Source organism: Notolepis coatsorum (assembly GCF_963971535.1).
Source record: "Notolepis coatsorum genome assembly, chromosome: 5".
NCBI lineage: Eukaryota > Metazoa > Chordata > Actinopteri > Aulopiformes > Paralepididae > Notolepis > Notolepis coatsorum.
Genome location: NC_140169.1, coordinates 8,665,709 through 8,692,017, shown reverse-complemented (window position 1 = coordinate 8,692,017; position 26,309 = coordinate 8,665,709). Strand labels below are relative to the sequence as shown.

The 26,309-nt window shown below is 44.9% G+C and overlaps 1 long non-coding RNA gene across 1 annotated transcript; it reads right to left on the bottom strand.

The window, feature by feature from the left end:
- Positions 1 to 6,621: 6,621 nt before the first annotated feature.
- On the bottom strand, positions 6,622 to 7,359 carry LOC311227980. The gene is made up of 3 exons (XR_014619656.1): positions 7,196 to 7,359; positions 6,914 to 7,057; positions 6,622 to 6,759 (listed from the first exon to the last, which is right to left on the bottom strand). It is a non-coding gene; the product is annotated as an uncharacterized lncRNA (long non-coding RNA).
- Positions 7,360 to 26,309: the final 18,950 nt, after the last annotated feature.

The window sequence follows — 26,309 nt, the reverse complement described above, 5'->3', positions numbered from 1 at the left end:
TTTTGGGGTAGTTTCTGGTATTTTGGGGTATTTTGGGGTATACTTTGGGGTATTTTGGGGTAGTTTCTGGTATTTTGGGGTATTTTGGGGTATTTTATGGAATTTTGTGGTAGTTTCTGGTATTTTGGGGTATACTTTGGGGTATTTTGGGGTAGTTTCTGGTATTTCCTGGTATTTTGGGGTATTTTGGGGTAGTTTCTGGTATTTTGGGGTATACTTTGGGGTATTTTGGGGTAGTTTCTAGTATTTTATGGTATTTTGGGGTATTTTGGGGTAGTTTCTGCTATTTTGGGGTATACTTTGGGGTATTTTGGGGTAGTTTCTGGTATTTTCTGATATTTTCTGGTATTTTGGGGTATTTTGGGGTAGTTTCTGGTATTTTGGGGTGTATTTTGGGGTAGTTTCTGGTATTTTGGGGTAGTTTCTGGTATTTTGGGGTATACTTTGGGGTATTTTGGGGTAGTTTCTGGTATTTTCTGGTATTTTCTGGTATTTTGGAGTAGTTTCTGGTATTTTGGGGTATACTTTGGGGTATTTTGGGGTATTTTCTGGTATTTTCTGGTATTTTGGGGTATTTTGGGGTAGTTTCTGGTATTTTGGGGTATACTTTGGGGTATTTTGGGGTAGTTTCTGGTATTTTATGGTATTTTATGGTATTTTGGGGTATTTTGGAGTAGTTTCTGGTATTTTGGGGTATACTTTGGGGTATTTTGGGGTAGTTTCTGGTATTTTGAGGTAGTTTCTGGTATTTTGGGGTATACTTTGGGGTATTTTGGGGTAGTTTCTGGTATTTTATGGTATTTTCTGGTATTTTGGGGTATTTTGGAGTAGTTTCTGGTATTTTGGGGTATACTTTGGGGTATTTTGGGGTAGTTTCTGGTATTTCCTGGTATTTTGGGGTAGTTTCTGGTATTTTGGGGTATACTTTGGGGTATTTTGGGGTAGTTTCTGGTATTTTGGGGTAGTTTCTGGTATTTTGGGGTATACTTTGGGGTATTTTGGGGTATTTTCTGGTATTTTGGAGTAAACTCTGGGGCATTTTGGGGTATTTTGGGGTATTTTGGGGTAGTTTCTGGTATTTTGGGTTATACTTTGGTGTATTTTGGGGTATTTTCTGGTATTTTGGGGTAGTTTCTGGTATTTTGGGGTATACTTTGGGGTATTTTGGGGTAGTTTCTGGTATTTTATGGTATTTTGGGGTATTTTGGGGTAGTTTCTGGTATTTTGGGGTATACTTTGGGGTATTTTGGGGTAGTTTCTGGTATTTTCTGGTATTTTCTGGTACTTTGGGGTGATTAGTAGCATAGATATCTATATAGAACACTAGATAGCTTGAACGCGCTGCCGGCCAATGGAGAGCGACATCACTGAACCGCCGCCATCTTGCTCCAGTTAGCTCAGCTACTGATAACATTAAGGTATATGGTGCATGTACTATTTAAATAACCATAGATTGCTCAATTCTTTACCGATTTCCAAACGGATTGGTTTGCTATAAACACCAAATATGTAGTTATGATACTGCATAGACTTTCATATGAAAATAACTTTTAACAGATAAGTATAGCAATAGCTTTACACACACAGATAAGGTAGACTATTTATATTACTTACACACACATCTATCTATATATAATTTATCCATCCCACTTATTTTATTACATTGTCAATAGTAAAGCACTCCAATTTTATTGCCACACAGCATCATCATCAATCCTTTATTGTCAGACACTTGGTCCATAGATGTCACATACACAAAAAACACGTTTATAAAAGAGTCCCCCCACTCACCTTCACTGGATTAGAGACATACTGTACTTTATCAAACTTGAAAAGATAAGATGTACTCTGAGAGGTTCTTCATCTATGTTCAAGAAAACGTGGGGTTCATTCCTTGTACTTGTGGCTCATGGACAGTTCCATACTATTCCAGAATAGCAATGTTTATGCTGCTTGCTTGCTGGTATTCATCTGTGTGAACGTTAATTCAACGTGAGTTATTTGATATACCGTATATACATTGGAGAAGCATATTTGGGTACCTGAACATGTGCTATATTATATACTTTTGAGACGACTGTCGTGCGACCAAATCAGTGTTTGTTTGTCTTATTATTTACTTTTTAACTGTTTTCTTTTTTAGAGTAATTCGAGATAAATACTGAATAACTAGAATCATTAGAGGTTCTCAAAGTGAGGACCAGGTCCCTGAGAGGGATCTGGGCAGTCCCCATAGAAAATTCAAAGTTAACAGGACCAAATCATCAGTTTCTTATTTATTTAGCCAGATAAAACATTGATCTGGTCCAAGAAGCCCCATGCAACAGGAGTACAAATATACATATTTATACATATATATATAATATATATATACTGTACATACATACACATATACACCAATAACAAAATAAAAACACAGTTAAGAATCATACACATAAGCAAATAAACAAACAAACAAACATATGCACAGCCTATGTACAAAATAAATAAACAGTTCATCTCTAGTCTTTACAGTTTTCTTCAATTGCATAAACACTCAAATCAAAAGTATTACACCATTATCAAAACCTTACACTCAAGGAGCAAAATATAGGCCCAGATTTGCACCCCTACAATGTCAGCCTCACTTTTTGCAAAACAATACACACAGTGATTTGCAAAACACTAAACACACTTGCATTACATTAGACACAGAATGTCAAATTACCACACATATGAGCCAATTGGTTAAACACAGCCATCAGATGGACAAACACACCATTGCTTAATTGTAGATACACCAATCAGGTTTAAGCACTATAAAAATGCAGCAGGTGAGTTCACCTGTCTTCAACCAAAATGGAAGGAGAGTGAAGTACTGTACACAGAGAACGTGAAAATATACAATACATTCACCAAACACTACACAAGACAACCAATGATGCAGACTGATGAAAATATAAATTTTCTCCCATTTTCCCAAATCAGTCAACATGTCAACATGGAGAATCACAACAAAAAATGATCTTGCAAAATTGTACATTGGACTATTGACAAAAACATACTAGGTAAATGACTGTACATTGGAGGGGGTTGGGTTAGGATATTTACAGGGGCCAGTTTTGAATTGCAGTCTCCCGTAGGTGTCCCTTGAGAGTGGTTTTGAAAGTGGGTAGTGATCCACATTCCTTTACAGCTTTGGGTAAAGCGTTCCACATTGATGTGGCATAATTGCGAAACGTGTTTAGTCCCTTATTTGAGCCGAATCTGGGTTTAACATGATTTGTGGAGCTCCCTCTGGTGTTGTGATCGTGGTATTCACTGACCTTTGGGAAGTATTTTGACATGTACATGGGTACCTTGGTCGTGTAGTGTATCTTGTAGACCAGGCCCATTGCAAGTTGCTGTACTCTGACTGAGGAGAGAAACACCAGGTCAACGCTCTTACTCTCCTAATGCCCTTTGAAAAGGACAGTTTTGGTGAGCTTCTGTCTCATGTTGCCACTCTGTAAGGTCAGAGTATCTAATTTAGCAATGTGGTGCAGCCGTAGCTTGAAAAACAGGGACACAACTAATGTCAACAGCATATGGTGGTGACTGTCAATGCCATGCTGTGTTTCACCGATGTGCTCCCCGAGCAAAAACACATCCTCTGACCCTATCCTCTTGCGCACAATGTAGAGGACTTCCAGCGGTTTGATGGGCTGTGATCGTCTGGAATCAGCTGATGACTGGCGAATGACCCACTCTGCTGCCCTGACAACCCTCACCGTGCCTTCAGATGGAATCACTAGGCCTCCATTGTTCCTTAGAGAGAGCAGGTGGTAACTCTTGTCCTGACAAGCAGATGCAGCGTCCGTCACCAGGCTGGCACGGCAGACATCACAGGACAGCTTCTTCAATGTCCCTCGCACAACAAATCCTAAAATTAGAGGTAGACTGATTAATAATATAATAACTTATAATAATAATTAATAAGTATGGGGAAATTAGAATTTCCAACTGTGAACATTTATTTTTTTGGACTATCATCCAATTAATCAGCAATCATTTTCACCCTAGGTTTTTACTATTGGCACAATCGGCTATAGGTCAATCAGTCAACCTTTACCTGAAATGTACACAATGGCGTTGTCCACAAGACCATCGAAGCGGGTGGGGAGGTAGCTGTGGTCATGTACAATGGCAGGAATGTCAGCAAACGGGGATGGAAGATCTTCTCCTCCTTCAGCAGAGGACATATCTACAGCTGACAGGCTTGTAGATATGTCGATTTGGTAGGACTGGGCAGCAGAGGACAATGCAAAAGCTGGCAGGGACTCGGTGTCATCCTGTGCCGTCACGTTCCCTTTGGAGCTTGGTTTAACAACCCCACACCGGGCCATTAGCTTTCTAAAAATGTACTTGAATTGGCTGGCATTGGGGTTGTTATTCCAGCCACCTGAAACATAAAACACAAGATATACGAGTTTATTGCACAGATATTCAATCTATCTTTATGCAACCAAAAAAAATGTGCCACCCCTGAATGATATTCTTCCACGTAAATTAAGTTGAATGACATTATCATACAGTTCAGTCTGTATCACAGTGGTGACAAATTCTGCAAACAGATAGACAAACACATTTTTCTAAATACTCAAAATAGTCTTCAGAACCACATTTAAGAAAAAAAATACATATGGACAGACAAACTAAAAAGAATACAAACATATGCTGACACTTCGTGTCACTTGGTATTGTGGCTGGTAAATATGTACCGGATGCTCTGATGGAGTTAAAGAGAAGTTCCAAGTGGTCCTGGCTGAACCTGTACGTCAGGACATATCGCTGTCCCTCAAGCAGATCAGGAACCATCAACATCAACGTGTCAATGTTGATGATGAAGCCCAGGATAGAGAGGAACCTTCAAACGCAAATATTGTATTACTATGATGATCCTGCCAAAACAGTACACAAGAAATCAGGGATGCAAACACGCTATAGGGTGAAAATAGTGAATGCTCCCAGAGCAGCACTCCTCAGGGAGCTACCACGGCAGACACTAATCCACATTTTACACAATTCACTTCATTGCCACATTTTGGGAAAAAAGGGTAACCTAAAGCTGACTAGTTTGCATCCCTGATCTTGAATGTATAATAAGTGCGAGTGTGCTAAAAGTAATTTTAAGGATCCTAAGATCCTTACAATTACTTTTAGGACACTAAACTTGCTTGAATCAATTCACAAAAGAACGTGCAGACCATGCAATACTTACAGTACTGTACCATTTTGACACCTGGATTGGGGGGGGGGGACTGAACACAAGAAAATTGGGGCAGAGACAAATTCACGGACAGCCAACACATTGGAGCAACATAGTATCATATGAATAATACATACCACTTTATGACCTCGATGCAGAAGAGTAGGGCATCTCATGAACTTTATGCAGACAGGACAGAGCATCTTATGAACTCGATACAGACAGGAAAGAGCATCTTATGAACTCGATGCAGAAGAGTAGAGCATCTTATGAACTCGATGCAGACAGGACAGAACATCTTATGAACTCGATACAGACAGGACAGAGCATCTGAACTTGATGCAGAAGATAGTAGAGAACACATAAACTTGATGTTAAACAAGAGAACAGCGCATCTCATGAACTTATGTCATGGACTTTAGGGATGCACTGAAACCCGGTAGAATTGAGCTATTGGTAATAGTTAAAAATCTTACATACTCAGTCTGAGCACCAAAGCAGTACTACTTAGTTTTACCTTAGATACTTGAATGATGTGTAAATTGACCACTTGTATACATCTAACGAAGAATAAAATAAACCCTTATTTTCTAAATCAGCAATCTCATTCTGATCATTTCTTAATAATTAAGAATTTGTACTGGGTATTGGTGACTACTGAAAAGTTGAGTAGTTGTACTCAAACTTGTGTGGGAGGTAAATGGTATCAGTGCATCACTAACAGAACATTCACTATTTTAACAGACCTCTTTGTTCTGTAAAGAGGTGTGCCATCTTCCATCTTCAAAGTGAGCTAGAACCCCCTGGCTCTTGACAAGAACTCCCTGGTGCTTTTCAAATTCCTAGAACCAAGGGGGGCTTTGAACCCTTTGGCTCTGGGATTGCGGCTGTTCAAGACGTCGAACAGCCTGTCCGTTATCTATAAACAAATATCTAAATATAATTGGAAGCACTGAAATCATCACCATAACTGTGTCAACATGTATCAGATAGTAAGTATGAGGAATAGTTCCTCTGTGGCTGTGCTTTTTACAAATAAATTGCTGCACGTGACAACAAGGGTGCTTCTTAGGTAAGTATGAGGTAAGTATAAAGAGTTTTAGGCAAGTGCTTGCATATTGTTGAATTTGAAGGCAGTCATAATTATTTAACCATTCCCGATGCCCAAATTCAAATGTTAATGTAATAATGTTATTTTATACAACGAACAACCAAAATAGGTGTGTTCTGAACTTTCAGGTATGGTATTTTCACATTTTTGTGAAAACTTAAAAACTGAAATCTCTCACCTGTGATGACATGAGAACATGGGAATGCCACCAGGATTATATGGGTTAAAGTAATGCATCACTCAAATGTTGATAAAAACAGTAGAATATTGGAAAATGATTTGAGTCAATGATGCAAATCTATAGCTGTGATACCTTAATGAATTCTGCAGTAGCCTCGCAGTCTTTGAACTCCACATAGCCCAAGTCCCGCAAGGTGCAAAGTGCCACAGAGTTGCTCAGAGTCTGAGCAGCCAGGGAGACCTTGATCGAGTTTATAAGGAGACAGTTCAAATGAAGAGCACATTAGCGCTACAAGATACAAACATCATCACCAAGGATACAAAACACAATTAAGCCCTAGAACCTATTTCCATTGCGGACGGCCCTCTATACGTAAATCATCATACAAACATACCTTCATCTTCTGATTGGCAAAGTTCACATGTTTGTCTGTGACTCTGTTGGCAGCATGCAGTCCGCTTTTCTTCTGGACATTGTTCAGATGGACGATGTAACTCCAATTAATTATCCCAGTGGGGCTTCTAATTGGGCTGTATGCCTGCAGAATTAGAATATTTTTCACTGCTAGCACATGTCATATTCTCAATTATGTAAATGCAAACAATCAAAATAAGTATAAAAGTATAAAAAGCAGAATAGAGTCAACCAGAGCAAATAGGCAATAATCAGCATGTACCTGCACCATATTGCGTGTCAGCTTCAGCATGTGGCAAGCGTCCATCATAACAAAAACCCTGTCCTGGGTTGCTGGATGGGGGAAATGGGTCGTCAAAGGCTCACAGGGGTTTCCCTTCAGATTACACCCAAGCTGGGTGCACATGCTGACGTTGGATGCATGGCCATCCATCGTCATGCACACCACCCTTATCTGACGCCGATGCAGCTCTTCTAATGCATGGTTTACCAAGACTTTTTGTGTTTCTGGTGTGAGTGTCTTGGTTAAAAAGTAGGCAATTGGAGCTTTCCAATAACCTTGAAGCCCAACCACCATAAATACAAGAGCCTCGGCAGCGACGTCAGTCTCGTTTGATCGATCCCCCATGTCCACATATCCAGACATTGTTTGTGTCTGTGGATCATACTGGACATGCTTTTTGATGGCCATTGCATCCAGCATCAGACAGACACGTCCATACTTGGCCTCGTCTTCCTGACACCGTCTTTCCAGCATGTCCAGCATCATCTTATTGAGACCAGGTTTGGCATCAAGAGAGCTCAGCCACCTTCGTAAAAATTAAAAAGTACACAATTAACCATTTAACCACTAGCCCAAGCATCCCTACTGTGGACACTGGACATACTAAGAATAGCTACATTAGCTGTTAGATCAGGAAGTTTAACCATTCATGATAATACAGTGTGTAGTGCTTAAGTAGTGATGTAGTTTACAATTAGACATCATGAAGAATACCTCTGCAATGAACTGGGATGTGGGAGGTGGATATGCAGAGTCTCCCTTAGGTAGTGATATGCCTTAGGACCATGCAGATGGAGTGTGAGGGCGAAATCTCTCTGGGCCTTGGTGTACTCTACACCCTGCTTCGACAGGAGGTGAACCGGAAGATCTGAAATTCAATTCGCAAAAGTGATTTAGTATGTCTCCTTTAAATAGTAACCAAGAAGTTTAACAAAGAACATAAAATATATTAAATTTGTATATTACCCGAGTAGCATTCAAGCTTGTCTTTCAGCTCTTCACTGATCAGGTTTTTCTCCTTCAGTTCCTCCAGAAGAGCCTGCATGTTTTTCTTGGCCCTCCTTTCTCTCGCCAAAGCATTCGACTTCTCGCGCTCCAGTTTCCTCACTCTCGCTGAGGCTTTATCAAGTTTGGCCTTTATAGCCTTGGGGCAGGCAGGCAATGAGTAAGGGTGGTCAGTGGCCTGCCGCTTGCGGCTCTTTCCCCTCTCTCCAGTTGTTCCCTGTTCCTTTGGCAAAATATATGAATACATAAATAATAGTAAGAATTAATAAGTTACTTTTTTTAAACATTTCAATGTTCACTCATCAATGCTGTGACCCTAAATTCATTTTTACATTCTCCAACTCAGCATACTTTTAAGAAATTGATCTTAATAGGCTTGTCCCCTTAGAAGGCAAAAATATGTTTTGTGGTTCTGGACAAAAATGGCTGTTTTGATTGTAAGGGTTGCCTAACCCTGTAGTTTCAATGTTCGCACATGTTTATTCATCAAAGTGTATGAGTGACATACATAGACTTCAAACAGTACCACCTCAAATAATATTAGGCTCTTCTAGTAACACCATCATAGACCTTCCTGCGTACCACTGAGATGAAGGATTTAATATGGCAAGCCATATGATCAGGGGTGTAGTGATAAAAAAAAGGTTCTACAATGCAAATACTCACAACATCAGGCTGAGGTTCATCCTGAGGCAAGGCCATCGGAAGGTTGTCTTCCGCTCTTCTAGAATTGTGTGTGCTTCTAGTTGCAGCCGGCTGAAATAAACATAATTAAATAAGTTGAGTGTCTAAAATGTGCTGTAATAAAAAACACATTATTTACTTGCAGAAAGAAAAACTACAGTGTGACATTGATATACCAATCTCATACACCTTGAATACCTATTGGCCAAACACATACCCTTTGAAGGTGAGCAGGGAAGCTGAATATTGTTGGCACAACACCATCTTTAAGGCGGACAGTCTGCCCCGTCCTGTCAAAGTCTTCACTCCTGAAGTGCTCACTGCAGAGCAGTGTCGTGCCAGTCGCAACAAAACCGTCCCTCCTTAATGCCAGTTCCCACTGTCTCCTCCTCTCTCCGGCTTTGGGAAACCTTCAGAACATGAGAAAGGTAGCCAAATATAGAAATTATTGTCAACATTTTCCACCTTACTTTACTTTAGCATTAAGGGTAAGGACAAAAATACACACCTAAATTATGATATTTTGGGGGTAATTGTATGAATTTATGCAAATTTTAAGAACAAGACAACCACATTAAGATTTATAAAAAGGTGTCAAAAAGAAACATTCAATGATTTTTGTAAACAATGTTAGCAACATTCTAAAAAGGCTGGGTCAACAACAATCTTGCAATACTATTAGGCTATCTCACATAACCCCACTATTCCTTTGTAGCAGGACTTGTATAGTACATACATCCACTAAGTAACTAGCGATTATCCTAATTATAGACGTAATATTGTCATATCTTACACGTGAAAGGTGATCCCACGTCTTCTTGATTCTACACTACGGTGAGTAGAGCATCCATAAGCTGCACAAAAGTCAGGCATGTTCCACTGGTAGGTTGTGAAAGGAATTCCCTCATAGTTCTTTTATTGAATGTCGGCGAGGTGAACAGAGAGACGAGACAGAGTCAGATGGCAGTCTGCAGAGTTTTACTGAACCGTCACAGCACAAGTAGATCACAATCCGGACCACGCACCTCCGCACACAGAGCGAGCCAGTGCCAAGTGGTGGTCTCGTCAATACATCGTCACATCATTTATACATTTCTCGTCAGAATGGTGTGTGTATGTCTCTCTGTGTGTATCCATGAATGTCTGTGTGGTGTGTGTGTGTGTGTGTGTGTGTGCTGGTGTTTGCTTAGATGGGGGAAAGGAGGGGCTGTATTCCTCCGCTCTCCTTATCAGATGCTTTTCTGTGTGTTCATGTGTGTTAGTGTGCTAGAGTGTGTGTGTGTGTGTGTGTGTGTGTTTTGGTGTGTTAGAGTGTGTGTGTGTCGGTGTGTGTGTGTGCTAAAGTGAGAGACATGAGTTTGCATGTCTAGCTGACACTCTCGAACAAAAAAGGGGGGGGGTGTGTGTATCTCTCTCTATGTGTATGCATTGATGTCTGTGTGATGTGTGCTTGTGTGTGTGTTAAAGTGTGTGTGCTGGTGTGTGTGTGGGTTTTTGCATGCTTCTGATAATGATCTTGCACCTGTGTCCAGTACTGTTTCACGGAGCCCTGTGTTTACACAGAGACTGTTTCATGGGGCCTGTGTTTACACAGAGACATCTGACGTCAGTGTACAGCCTGAAGATATATAAGATATTGACATCAGATCAATGAATTAAAACTATCAATCCCCCTTTTGACATATAAATCTATATGTCAACACAACAATTCATTGTGCACCCAACAATATGACACAACCATCAATCACCAAGACATACACTAAGCATGGACCTGTTAAAAGGCCAAGGTCAGGAACAAATAGAGTACATTTCTGGACATATACCTACATATCGGATGACCACCAATACTGCCATCAATACATCAGACCTGCACTTAATCCAAGAGGGCGTGTATATCATATAAGCGTGAAGCTTAACTATACGGGGGCCCAGAGGCAAACATAGCACGAAGCGCATGGAATAGCAGAGACATGTGACAATTAGATGGTCCAGTGGTCATCCAGTAGCGTCCAGTGTCGTCAGGGCCGTAGATGGGCAGGCCATAGATCAAAACCCGTGAAATACTAATTACAATCACACAATATAACCCAGGACTGTATATTCATAGAGGAATGAAAACACACAAAAAAATAACAATAAACTGACATTGATTTAACCTTAACCAGGACCTGTAAAATATGGAAATGATGCTCGACCGCTTTCGCACGATGTACATGCCTGAAATACTATGTAAGACAGTTCAGACAGGTCAGTGTTATTCTGCACAATATCAATCATATTTCAAGACAGTTCAGTCTTAGTTCAGTCACATTTTTGCATAATTTCAACCAATTTATACCTTCTCATCTATTATTAATTTATTCAGTTGTTGTGTCCAATTCAGTTCAATTTATTCAGTTGTTGTGTGGAGTCCAATTTAGTTCAATTTATTCAGTTGTTGTGTGGAGTCCACACAGAGTCCAAACACCGCAGGCCATCAGGCAGAGAGCGGCGAACGACACCGTCAGTCAGCCATCACCCCCAGAGGACACTGCATCATACTGAATTCAGGCCGAAGTCCTGTTGCCGGCCCCTCCCCCTCAATCCGGCATCAGCCCTACATTTTCAGGCGAGCAGCGAGCGACAGCTCGTGACATCGTCGGGGTTGTATTTCCACCCCACCACCGGCGGAGAAGGGCCTCGGTACGGTTCTCAGCATGACCACAGCGTCCCTAATGAAGCGGATGACAGCTGACCGTTCCCCATCGCGTCCATGGTCGCTCAGCCTCTCCCCAACCCGACAGCCTGTGGAAGAATCAAAGCACACAGAACACCACACAGCTTACTCAACAACCAGTACAATGCATCCAGACTTATTTATGAGAAAACCCATTGATTGAAATACATAAAAAATGCGTAAAGAACCACTCAACTTTCAGATTCCAAGTTCCGGCACATCCGCGTCATACTTCGTCACCACCACCCAAACTCACAAATGAAAAAGAAGCCCACATCAGAGATACATAAAAAATAATGCAATGATTTTCAATGGTTGCAATCTCTATGCCGAAGGATCATTAGAAAATCAGACTAAAATTCACATAAACCAAATCAAAACAAAACACACATTGTCCCACATCAGAGTATACAATATCCTATGAGTAGACAATATTCTAATGAGTATACTATAAAAAGGAAATAAAAAACAAAACACGCAACAATATCTTGACCCCATTCTCACAACCCTACCACGACCTCATAGAAACTTGCAGTTGGTTCCCCCACATCCTCATCCCCGGATGCCATCATGTCAGCAGAGTCCGGTGGCTCAGACACGGGGGACCCCAGCTGGACAGGAAAGAGACGGGGAGGAGAGCCGGCCGGTGCATCCTCCAAGGGCTCCTCATAGGCCGGTGCCTTGAGCACGGATCTTGCAGTTGCCCCGTGGGCATCCTCTCCATGCATCCCCAACAGGGCCTCCAACTCGTCCATACCATACATACCACCCTCTCCATCACCTACACACCCAGCCTCCCCTCCATTCACCATCATCTGGTACCCAGCATCCCCTCCATTTCTGTATTTACAGTGTAATTAGACAATAATATGCGAACAACTTGAAACACACTTGGATTCCATTCATACTAGTCTGCTCATTGGACCCCGTGACAGTATTATTTATATAATTGTATTATATTTCCTGGTCAGAGTTGTTATTAGTTACACCATGAGAACGTTGAGGATTCTCTTCCCCTTGCAGTGTATGTAGTCTCTGTAACAAAACAACTTTGTTATGTATTTTGGTATCGTCTAATTACATCATGATTAAAGTGATGATGGAGATTATGATTTTTTAGAGTCGTGACCGACCAGACGGTCCACGTGGGGAAAGCGCGCAAAGAGTTGAGGATCGACTGGCTTTTCAGTCTGGATCGGTACGTAGAATGATAGCTCGTCAAGCCATAGAAACAACGAATTGAGAGGAAATAAAATTAGAAATCTTTAGAAATAAAACTCCCCCTGCGGGTATTTTAAATACAATAAAAAGCATAAAACAAGAAGAGCGGAAGCTTGAATACAATCAGTCTGATTAAACCAGAGAGAGAAAAACAAACATATATATTTAACCAGTCTTCCCTGATTTAGGAGTTAAAGCACCCAGACATTTCCTAAGATTGATCAAATTGGTCTGCTTTCAAAGCCCTCCCGTGTGGTTGATTGACTGTGTTTGTATGTATATGTATGTATGTGTGTTTTATGTATATGTGCGTGGTTATATGTGTGTATGTGCATGTATATATGTGTGTGTGTGTGTGTGTGTGTGTGTGTGTGTGTGTGTGTGTGTGTGTGTGTGTGTGTGTGAGAGTGTGTGAGTGAGTGAGTGAGTGAGTGAGTGAGTGAGTGAGTGAGTGAGTGAGTGAGTGAGTGAGTGAGTGAGTGAGTGAGTGAGTGAGTGAGTGAGTGAGTGAGTGAGTGAGTAAGTGAGTGAGTGAGTGAGTGTGTGTGTGTGTGTGTGTATGTACGGGGGCCTTGTTACTACCTGGTACAACCCAATATTAGAACGTGCTTCAACAGCAGAAGTTGTTTAGCAGGTTCACTAACAACTTTTAACATCTGAAAACTGTCTGCACACTAAAAATCTACTATATAATCCTCTTAATTATATTACCCAGTGTTTGAAAGTTAATTAAATGTGGGATAATAACAACCCCTTTAAATAAACCTCTGAACTATATATTTGTCCTTCCTCTATTGTCTTTGCACCAGGCAATACCTAAAACAATATACTTATATTTTCAAAAATATCTTTGGTTATGAAGTATCATAAAAAAAACATAAAATAAAAGTTTTAACAATATCTTTGGTTATGAAGTATCATAAAAAAACATAAAATAAAAGTTTTAACATTTTAAAAAGATACAAGAAAAAATTAAATAAAGATGAAATGAAAAGTTTCTGACACAGAGGAGAGCAGGGAAAAAGGGAAAAAAACAAGCAACAACATCCAGTCTCCTACCACAACCATAGAAACATGCAGTAATTGACTCCTCTATCACCACTCAGTCAAAAATTCAAGGAAATATGAACCAAATTAAAACCATATATACGCTTCACACCCATACTCCAGGACACACATGCACTCCATGCATATACCTACTAATACCTTCTCATACCACCTTCTAATACCCTTTCATACCACCTACTAATACCTTCTCATACCACCTTCTAATACCTCTCATTACACCTACTAATACCTTCTCATTACACCTACTAATACCTTCTCATACCACCTACTAATACCTCTCATTACACCTTCTAATAAACCATGACAAACAAAACCTATCACTCAAATACAACAACCTTTCACACCGGTACCAACACACACACATGTTTTAGTTGGAATCTTAAGACATGCACTTAGTATCGTATTAGGCAAACAACCAGTGGCGGCTTCCTCCCTTTCTACCCCTAATCTCAGCTAATTCCAGTCTACATCCAGTCTACACCCACTCCCCCTTAGGCCTAAGAGAGAGGGAACACAAGATAGATTAATGGGGATTGAGGGGGGGAAACGTAATCACCCTTCCTTCTCCTGCCCCATTTCGCAACATACCTTCTTTAAAAAAATGCTACGTCACGGATTGACATCGACACAAATCTCCCTGCGCCCATTGATTGTAGCTGAGCTATAATGCCTGACCTAGACGTAAGGCCCATAGCCCCCAGTGGGGCTATCGGGTGTACGCGTCGAGTAGTCCCCTCGGCACTGCTATCAGGAGCCATCGGAAACATAGCCACTTTTACCTTGAAAGAGAGAGAGAGAGAGAGAGAAAAAGAGCGAGCAGGGGAGAAGGGGAGAGAGAGGGCGCGAGCCAGTGAGAGAAAACGGGAGAGTCAGAGAGAGAGCGTGTGAGGAAAAGTGCCAGTCCGGGGTGCGTGAATATTAAAGAGAGAGAGAGAGTGGGGAGAGAGAGAAGGAACGAGAGAGAGAGTGAGAAAGAGAAGGAGAGAGTGAGAGAGAGAGAACGAGAGAGAGAGAGAGAAAGGGAGCGAGAGAGAGAGAGGGAGGGAGAAAGCGTGCGAGTGGGGGAGAACACTCTGAATGGGTCCTGTGAGAGCGGGAGAAGAGAGAGAGAACGAGAGAGTGAGAGAGAGAGACAGAGAGAGAGAGAGAGAGAGAGTGGGGGTCCAGCACCACCACGGGAACAGCTCCCACCGCCGTGCTGCTGCAGCCCTCGAGGAGGGAGCAGAACTCGGCCGAGCGCGCGTCGCTCCAAGAAAATGTTGTATCAATGTGAAGTGTCTTTAGCAATGCAGAGTGCAGACCCATTTACAGCAAGCGGCACCAACGAAATAATAATGATAATAATGGTGATGATTATATGGAAATGAAAACGGGGACCCTGATGATGAAAGCTCCATCAATGGTCCGCATCCCCTTAACAGCACTATACCGTATTTCTGTGAACATGCTCGCCTCTACCAACATCCATATTTGTGGTAACAACGCAGATATCGAGTGTATTTCTGTGAACATGCACGCCTCTGAAGCGCTTCCACCCCTCAAGCCGCGCGAGCGAAAGCGAAGCGCCGGTCCCACCGCAGAGCGCACGGCGGTGTTCAGAGCGGTTATAAACTAACCACAACTGCATATATAGCACCACATAATACATATAATATAATATAATATAACACCCGCTCCTTCTCAGACCCGGAGCATATATACCCACCTATATTTAATCAACTAGGTTGTCAATGCATAGTTTGAAACTGCAATGTGGAGAGAGACCTGTTCCCTCGCGCCGCGGCCGCATCCCTCTACCACAGAGCAGCACACTAATGCAATATGGACGATATTTATTTTAATAATAATATGTTGGCCTCCCTACCACTTATTCATTTTAATATAATGATAGTGGCCTCCTTATCAACAACATAACGCACTGGGTTTGTGTTCCGTGATGAATATTCATATATCCACTTGACTCGACTGGAGACATGGCTTCACTCATCATATGGAACTTCATACATGTGTTACACATTATTAATTCAACACACATATCAGAACTTTTTCGTACCACTTTCCTTCTAACTAATAGTGACCGTGACGACGGGGGCCACGTTGGAAAGGTGCTATATAGGCCTTTAACCACGGCAACCCAATATGCCTTTAACCACGGCAACTCAATAGTGACTCTAACCCACACTATGGAAAGGCGAACCCACACTGTAACTTTAGTGATACTAGATCACAGGGACTCAAACCCACACTGTAACTTTAGTGATACCTCTACCACAGGGACTCAAACCCACACTGTTGTGAAGGATCAGATTAAACCGAATATATATATTTATTTATATATATATATTTAATTGTATTTGTATATTCTCTAATATTCCCTGATATCCCTTGTATATTCCTTGTACAATATGCATTGAATATCCATTCTAGCCTACTGAACATCCCATAATAGTCTCCATTCTACTATTGGTCGAGACCTTGGTGCCAGGCTGCCATACCCCTCAGACCCAGTTCAAACGTACCGCTCGACATGTACGAACAAGTCCTAGTTCCGCGTAGGAATTTGGCTACCGCACCACTAATGGGACTATTTGTTCATAGTGCGTATATATACTGCGCTACTAAAGTAGGACTTTCTTTTCAGTCCAGTTTCTTACCCTCCAATAGAGTCACAGACGTAAAGCCTCCCCGCGATGCCACGTGTGGGAGTAAGGCCAAGTTCGCCTACCATCGGTATTGAGACATCGTGTATATTAATATTTGAATAGTCATATTTGGCACTATATCGTCGAGTTGGACGTAGTCTATTAAGCTAATAATAGTCTGTTAATATATAGTGCTTCGTGCGGTGAGAATACTACCGTAGTCAGTACCCCATCGTTTCGGGCAGAGAACTGGCTGCTTACCCAGGGTGGTTGACCCTATGTGAAGCTGCACCCGAGGAGCCCCAGAGCCGACGAGCGAGTGGACCTGTATACCGGATTATTCTACCGACGACAGCCCGCCTTCCCAGGCACGGATTATGCTTTGGATACTTTGATTATTCTATGGATAAAGACCCCCGACACTACCGTGTGTTGGAACCCCCCCCCCTGGAGAGGTCGCAAGGTGAGGAGACGCTCTGCAAGACGAGGTCTCTCCACATCTCTCCCCCGTGGACCGGAGAGAGCCGGCCCACAAAGAGTCCACCTGCTTTCATCTGTGGTCCAAGGATCGCCGGCGCATTGAACGGCACTACAGTGGGTTCTCCTGGGATACCCTTGGCCGGACGAGGCAGCTGGATTCTACCCCCCCCCCCTCCTACTCCTGTCGGCTTACAAGCGACCGGATTAACCCCCTCTAGTGTATCCAGCCTATAATCATTAAAGTATCATTGCTGTTATTCCTTAACTATTCCAGGTCGTATATTTACCACCTGCGCCTTCAGAGATTGGACATTATCTATTGATATACCGACGAATACTCCTTGCCATAAAAGTGCATACTATTTCAATTCATAAATGTAATTAAGTGATTAAGTGCTTATTCTACACACCATCGCTGTGTAGGAAAATAAAGACTTGTTTCTAATTCGTACATTTGTGTTGGATCCGTTTCATCTACGTGAGAGTGTTCATGATAATATATTTATGCCGTGTACTGGGTGGCCGAATATTAAGTACAAAGGTAGTGGTAGTAAGTATCATATCTAGTAATACAGTCAGGGAATTGTACCCCTCAGTTACAATTGGTCCTTCGAGCCGGAGGGTAATTAGTGTAATATTAATATAGTGTTATTAATATTGAAATGGCCTATGATGAACACTCCACGAAACGATCCTCCTAACCAACGCCCGCAGCGCGAACGACGGCTCCCTCAGTACTTAGAGGCTTACGCTGTCAGTCAACAACCTAGTCTTCTACTAACAGTAAACGCGGTAAAACTAGAAAGTAAAAGTATGTCTAACCCCAACGCCCAGACTACCCCGACCATAGAGGCCCCTACGGGCTCTAATGTAACTGACCAAGTTCACGGTGGGGACCAGTGGGAACCAGACATGACTTCACACCCCGCCAGTACTGAAGAAGTAGTCCCCGATGAGTCCCGGGAGGAATACAACGCTACCGAGAGAGAACTCGGCACGGAAGAAGACGGGGAGAGCACCGTGGAGATAGAGCTCCAAGGCTCCGCAAGGAGTACCCCGAGGGAAGGCTCCCCTATACAACCGCCTTCTCCCAGCGAGGCAGAGAGGACCCTACAGCAGGCATTCCTTGTCAGCCTGAAAGCCTCTACTGAACGCAATAGACTCCAGGGTGAACGCGATCGATTGCAGATACAGCAACGGAGCGAAGAAGAGCACATACGCCTGGAAATAAGACGCATTCAGATGGAAGAGAATGTGGCCCGAGACCGAGCAGACAGCCAGCGAGCAGCTGCTGGTGCTCTACGGGACGCAGAGCGCGACAGACAGCAAGCGCAACTAATAGAACAGCTGATCAGACGGACAACACCCTCTCCCTCCGCCAGAGGCTCCAGGAACTCGTCTAGACACACCTCCAGGGTGGCATCCCCTAGCCGAGTAAACAACCCTGAACTTGACCAACAGACGAGGTCTATACCCCCCACAGACCACCTCCCCCCACCGGTCCAAGCGAGACCTAGCAACCGGGAAGGAGCAGCATATCCTGTGGAGAGGCTAAACCAGAGACTACAAGCACTGGATGACCTAACTGAAGACGAAGAGGAAGAGGAGGAGAACCACGCCCGAAGACAGCACAGTACTCTACCGGACCAGGAGGTCCGGTACAGCCCAGGCTATACTCCCGCGGAGCTGCGCTACAGACCCCCGACTCTATACACGGGTGAGCACGACGCACGACCCGCACCGAGGAACAGCACCTGGACAAGCGGGCCATGGTACACTGCCGGTACCAGCCCATACCAAGGAGCGGGAGGAGACTCGCCTAGGAGGCCTCTCCCCCAACGCTCGCCGATGTATCCACAGTCAGCGTCATACATTGGCACGCCTATGGTACCCGACTTCACCCAAGAGAACCGGGCCCAGTATACAGAACTCCGCATGTGTCTGGAGACCATGTTGGTGGATGTATTGGATGAACGCCACAAATACGCCATCCTACTGCAGCACTTAATAATATATAATAATATAGCGCTCGCCTACGCGACTTCCACCACCCCATACACAGCAGCGCTGGTAGCATTGGACCAGAGGTATGGGCGCATATGGGATTACGTGATCCAGGAGATCCGACACATCGACCGCTTACCCCCAGCAATAGACAATCGAGCACTGGACGACCTGTCCATCAGAGTGCAGTCCCTGGTAGGGATGTTGGGAGCGCAAAGAGAGAAGGGGAAGTATGAACTTTACGCCAACTCAAATGTGGAAAGGATCCTGGAGAAGCTGCCGCCCGCTCGTCAGGAGCGCTTTAGGCGGCAGAGGGACCACAGAGACCCGAATGGCCCCGAACCGAACCTCCTCGATCTAGCAGACTTCCTGGCGAGAGAAGTCAGCAGCCTACGGCTAGATACATTCGGACGGAGCACCCCTGGCTCCAGAGAAGGAACCAGACGACTAAATGATGGAAGAAGATCGGTGACTGTGATGCACCAATCGGAGTCAGTACCGAGCAGCAGGAGCCACAGTACCCCCTCCAGAACGGAGAAGTGGAAGATAGTGTGCCCCTACTGTGAGAAAGAACACTGGCTAGCGCAATGTGACTCCTTCCCCAAGCTGAACGCGGAGGAAGCAGGTCAATGGATAAAGTCCAACAAGCGCTGTTTTCGCTGTGCGCGCTCACACATGGCAGCCGAATGCCGCTTAAAGAAAAGGTGCACCAAGTGCGATGGAGCCCATCTGGACATACTTCACGACAGTAACAGACGGCGCCCTTCACCTGCACCATCCAGCCGCAAAGCGAGCGTCATGTACATCGATCCCGCCAGCAGCAGTGGAGCCCGAGTACTCCTAAAAGTAGTGCGTGTGACACTAAGCTACCAGAATAAAGTCCTGGACACTTACGCCGTCCTCGATGACGGGTCAGAGAAGACCCTGCTGCTCGCCTCCGCTGCGGCCCAGCTAGGGCTGCGGGGAAGCGAAACCCAAATGACAATTCGGACAATAAGACGAGATTTGAAGACGATAAAGGGCGAGAATGTCTCATTCTCTATCGCAGCAAGCGGCCAGCCTGAGCGACGGTACCAGATTGCAGACGCTTTCACCAGCCAAGAAATAGGACTGTCGCGGTACACATACCCCGTCGCCAAGCTGATGGAGAAATATGCACATCTGCGCAAGTTACCGATCCCGCTCATAGACAATGCTATGCCGACCCTGTTGATAGGCTCCGACCATGCAGACCTCATTGTCCCGATAGACCGGGTTCATACCGGACCCCGAGGCTGTCCTGCAGCAGTCGAGACCCGTTTGGGATGGACTCTCCAAGGCCCGCTCGCCAAATCTCTCAACCGAAGTACAGCCACTAGATGTCTCCACTCCCGAGTTACAGAGGGAGAAACCGCACTCCTGCAACACGTAGAGCGGCTATGGAGCTTGGAACAAATGCCCTTTAAGAATGGAAAGAAAGACATTCGCTCTAAAGATGACATTTACGCCATTCACCTCCTCGAGACAGGGACCAAGAGAGTCCCGGTCAACGGCGTGTTGAGATACGCCACGCCACTCCTGCGGCGAGAAGGAATGCCTACTTTCCACGCCAAGACAGACGCCATAGAACGGTACCTGCTGAACACGGAGCGGCGCTTAGCCAAGAACCCCGCCCAAGAGAGTGTATACCGCGCTGAGATTGAGAAGCTCATCACAGCGGGACACGTCACAAAGATGGACATTAAAGAGGCTGACCAGACCACTGAATCGTGGTACGTGCCCCACCACAAGGTCCATCACAACGGTAAAGACCGCATAGTATTTAACTGCAGCTACCAGATCGGATCCCAAAATCTGAATAAAGAGTTACTGCCCGGTCCCACACTCGGCCCCTCCCTACTCGGCGTTCTACTCCGCTTCCGCCAGGAAAAGGTGGCCATCAGCGGGGACATTAAAGGAATGTTCCTGCAGGTGAGATTAGTAGAGGCGGACAAGCCCCTGTTACGGTTCCTATGGAGAGAGAAGCCAGGAGATGAGCACCCAGCCATCTACCAATGGGAAGTCCTCCCCTTCGGAACGACGTGCAGCCCCTGCTGTGCGACATTTGCACTACAGAAACATGTAGCAGAGGACCCAGCAGCGGACGAAGAGGTCCGACACAGCGTAAAGAACAGCTTCTACGTAGACAACTGTCTACAAAGCCTTTCAACCCAGGAAGAAGCCGAGGCTCTCCTGATTAAACTCCGCGCCTCATTGATCAAAGGCGGCTTTGATCTCAGGCAGTGGGCCAGCAGCGATCCGCAAGTACTGCGCAGCCTCTCCTCCGAGGACAAGGCAGCCAGCAGCGAGACCTGGATGGCTACAATCCCGGGAGAAGCCCAGGAGATGACCCTGGGATTGGTGTGGCGATTCAAAACAGATTCGCTTCACTACAGACACAAGCCCCTGATTACGGAGCAGGGAAGGCCGGCGGCGGCGCCGACCACCAGACGGAGTGTGTACACAACACTCGCCCGACAATATGACCCGCTAGGATGTATTCTACCGTACACCACCAGGGCAAAAATGATTGTACGAGCATTGTGGGACAAGGACCAGGGCTGGGACGACCCCATTCCCGCACACCTTGCATCCACCTGGAGAGAGTGGGAGATGGAGCTCCACTCACTCCCAGGCGTTAATATGCGCCGAAGCTACTTCCCACCCACGGTGAGGCCAGAGACATGTAAAATGGACTTGCACGTCTTCAGTGACGCCTCAGAGGTCGCATACGGATCAGTAGCCTACTTGCGGGCCCAAGACCAAGGGGGAGAGATCTACACAGCATTTGTCCTCGCCCGCTCGAGAGTAGCCCCACGCAAGCAACAATCTAACCCACGTCTAGAGCTCTGCGCAGCCCTAGCCGGAGCGCACCTAGCCACGCTCATCCAACGTGAGCTCACCATACCGGTGTCTAGAACAATCCTGTGGTCAGATTCCACGACGGTACTCGCCTGGATCAAATCGGACTCATGCAAGTACAAAGTCTTCGTGGGAGTCAGAGTCACCGAGATTCAAGACTTAACCGAAGAGTTAACCGGAGAAACAGAGTGGCGCTACGTTGATACAAAACAGAACCCAGCTGACGTCATCACCCGGGGGATGCCCCTGGATGACCTCACCCGTCGCAATGTCTACAGTGACGGCCCCGCATTCCTAAGACTCCCGGAAGGACAGTGGCCCATGCCGATCCCGAGGGAAGCAAGTCCAGAGGAGGTGGAAATTAAGAAGTCTGTGTTCTGTGGATTGAGCACCGTAGCCTCCACCGACCCTAACATAGACGATTGCACGTCCATAGAGAGTGCACAACAAAGAACATTCCTGCGGTACCACCCGGAGTGCAAGTCCCCCGCTGATATGTCAGCAGCTAACTACGAGGAAGCAGAATTGCTTCTACTGCAGCGAGCCCAGAGAGACTCGTTCCCCGATGAATTGGCCTGTCTACAGGGAGGAAAGCCCGTCCCATCCGACAGCAGATTAATTCATCTGGCCCCCGAGAGCGACGCTCATACCCTCATCAGAGTGGGTGGTCGCCTACGCAGAGCCCCCAATCTACCGGATATCGACCCAGTTACCCCCAACACACTCCTGATGGGGCGGCTAGATCCCACATTACCCCAGACAATGTACCGGCCTGAAGAAGCGAACGGCCGACGAATGTGGAGGTACAGCCAAGTATTTTGGAACAGTTTCCTACTGCACTACCTACCGTCTCTACAGACCCGCCAGAAGTGGGTAAAGGAGAGAGACAATTTGACAGAAGGAACAGTCGTCATGATTATTGATCAATCACTGCCCAGAGCTATGTGGCCGGCCGGCCGCGTAAGCAAAGTGATCACCGGTGCCGACGGCAAGGTCCGAGCAGCTGAAGTGCTCGTCCAGGGTCGCACTTACACCCGTCCCGTGGCAAGGCTCATAGAACTGCCTCGACTCCCAGACACAATCGATGATGACCATGACCCTACAACCCTATGACTTTGTGAAGTTGACTGACCCCTACAGCAAACCCTTATGTGTAAATAGACAACGCGATTAATCTGTCTCTGTTTAACTGATTAGGTCCGGGACCTATTCAGGGGGTGGCTGTTGTGAAGGATCAGATTAAACCGAATATATATATTTATTTATATATATATATTTAATTGTATTTGTATATTCTCTAATATTCCCTGATATCCCTTGTATATTCCTTGTACAATATGCATTGAATATCCATTCTAGCCTACTGAACATCCCATAATAGTCTCCATTCTACTATTGGTCGAGACCTTGGTGCCAGGCTGCCATACCCCTCAGACCCAGTTCAAACGTACCGCTCGACATGTACGAACAAGTCCTAGTTCCGCGTAGGAATTTGGCTACCGCACCACTAATGGGACTATTTGTTCATAGTGCGTATATATACTGCGCTACTAAAGTAGGACTTTCTTTTCAGTCCAGTTTCTTACCCTCCAATAGAGTCACAGACGTAAAGCCTCCCCGCGATGCCACGTGTGGGAGTAAGGCCAAGTTCGCCTACCATCGGTATTGAGACATCGTGTATATTAATATTTGAATAGTCATATTTGGCACTATATCGTCGAGTTGGACGTAGTCTATTAAGCTAATAATAGTCTGTTAATATATAGTGCTTCGTGCGGTAAGAATACTACCGTAGTCAGTACCCCATCGTTTCGGGCAGAGAACTGGCTGCTTACCCAGGGTGGTTGACCCTATGTGAAGCTGCACCCGAGGAGCCCCAGAGCCGACGAGCGAGTGGACCTGTATACCGGATTATTCTACCGACGACAGCCCGCCTTCCCAGGCACGGATTATGCTTTGGATACTTTGATTATTCTATGGATAAAGACCCCCGACACTACCGTGTGTTGGAACCCCCCCCCCTGGAGAGGTCGCAAGGTGAGGAGACGCTCTGCAAGACGAGGTCTCTCCACATCTCTCCCCCGTGGACCGGAGAGAGCCGGCCCACAAAGAGTCCACCTGCTTTCATCTGTGGTCCAAGGATCGCCGGCGCATTGAACGGCACTACAGTGGGTTCTCCTGGGATACCCTTGGCCGGACGAGGCAGCTGGATTCTACCCCCCCCCCCCCTCCTACTCCTGTCGGCTTACAAGCGACCGGATTAACCCCCTCTAGTGTATCCAGCCTATAATCATTAAAGTATCATTGCTGTTATTCCTTAACTATTCCAGGTCGTATATTTACCACCTGCGCCTTCAGAGATTGGACATTATCTATTGATATACCGACGAATACTCCTTGCCATAAAAGTGCATACTATTTCAATTCATAAATGTAATTAAGTGATTAAGTGCTTATTCTACACACCATCGCTGTGTAGGAAAATAAAGACTTGTTTCTAATTCGTACATTTGTGTTGGATCCGTTTCATCTACGTGAGAGTGTTCATGATAATATATTTATGCCGTGTACTGGGTGGCCGAATATTAAGTACAAAGGTAGTGGTAGTAAGTATCATATCTAGTAATACAGTCAGGGAATTGTACCCCTCAGTTACACAGACTGTAAACCCACTGTAACTTTAGTGATACCTCTACCACAGGGACTCAAACCCACACTGTAACGCCCTGTAACTTTAGTGATACCTCTACCACAGGGACTCAAACCCACACTGTAAACCCACTTTATTTAACCACGGAGGCCTTTAACCACGGAGGCCTTTAACCACAGAGGACCCTAACCATCCCTTTCACCATATATCAGACCTCCACTCGATAAAATAAAATAAAAAACTGCATGAAGTCCTATGTACAGTGTGTGGCCACAGATCTCGCAGACGCAGGCATATTTCATTCAAATGACAAACCTATTCTAAATTTGGAATTTCCAATTGCAGAAACTTGGTATTCTGCTCACCTTTCGTCATTGAAGAAACAGCCCCGGGGTCCGTCATCCGATCTGCCGCACACAGCCATTCAACTCGTCAGTCTGTCCCAGGAGAAATGCACGAAACGGACAAGAAGACAAACAAAAAAATAAAAAAATACAGATTATGATCTACTCATCCTGTGCCAACTCCGCAGATAATCTACTCGGTCTCTGCTCACCTCTTTCCGATCACCAATCCCGGACGAGCCCCCATTTGAAAGGAATTCCCTCATAGTTCTTTTATTGAATGTCGGCGAGGTGAACAGAGAGACGAGACAGAGTTTTACTGAACCGTCACAGCACAAGTAGATCACAATCCGGACCACGCACCTCCGCACACAGAGCGAGCCAGTGCCAAGTGGTGGTCTCGTCAATACATCGTCACATCATTTATACATTTCTCGTCAGAATGGTGTGTGTATGTCTCTCTGTGTGTATCCATGAATGTCTGTGTGGTGTGTGTGTGTGTGTGTGTGTGTGTGTGTGCTGGTGTTTGCTTAGATGGGGGAAAGGAGGGGCTGTATTCCTCCGCTCTCCTTATCAGATGCTTTTCTGTGTGTTCATGTGTGTTAGTGTGCTAGAGTGTGTGTGTGTGTGTGTGTGTGTGTGTGTTTTGGTGTGTTAGAGTGTGTGTGTGTCGGTGTGTGTGTGTGCTAAAGTGAGAGACATGAGTTTGCATGTCTAGCTGACACTCTCGAACAAAAAAAGGGGGGGGTGTGTGTATCTCTCTCTATGTGTATGCATTGATGTCTGTGTGATGTGTGCTTGTGTGTGTGTTAAAGTGTGTGTGCTGGTGTGTGTGTGGGTTTTTGCATGCTTCTGATAATGATCTTGCACCTGTGTCCAGTACTGTTTCACGGAGCCCTGTGTTTACACAGAGACTGTTTCATGGGGCCTGTGTTTACACAGAGACATCTGACGTCAGTGTACAGCCTGAAGATATATAAGATATTGACATCAGATCAATGAATTAAAACTATCAGTTGTGTGCTTCTGTAAACACAAAGCCAGCAATGTCCTGCATCATAAATGTATCTAAAGATGTTTTTTTACAAACCGCTTGAATCATAGCCACGTTAATAATGCTTGTAATAAACCAAACCGTTTGTAAATCCGTCAATATTTCAGCGAGTTATGAGTATTTTTGTCTGTGCAGATCACTCACCCTCCAACAGCTACCATTGAACGTAACAGAAAGGCTAACTGGAGCAAGATGGCGGCGGTTCAGTGGTGCTGGTGACTCCGCCTTAAGCTATCTAGTGTTCTATAGATGTCTATGATTAGTAGGACCCGTGGTGGACTACCGGAGAGGCAGGAAGGGTCCCCTCGGAGGGGAGGAGGTAGAGATGGTGTAGTCCCCAAGTTC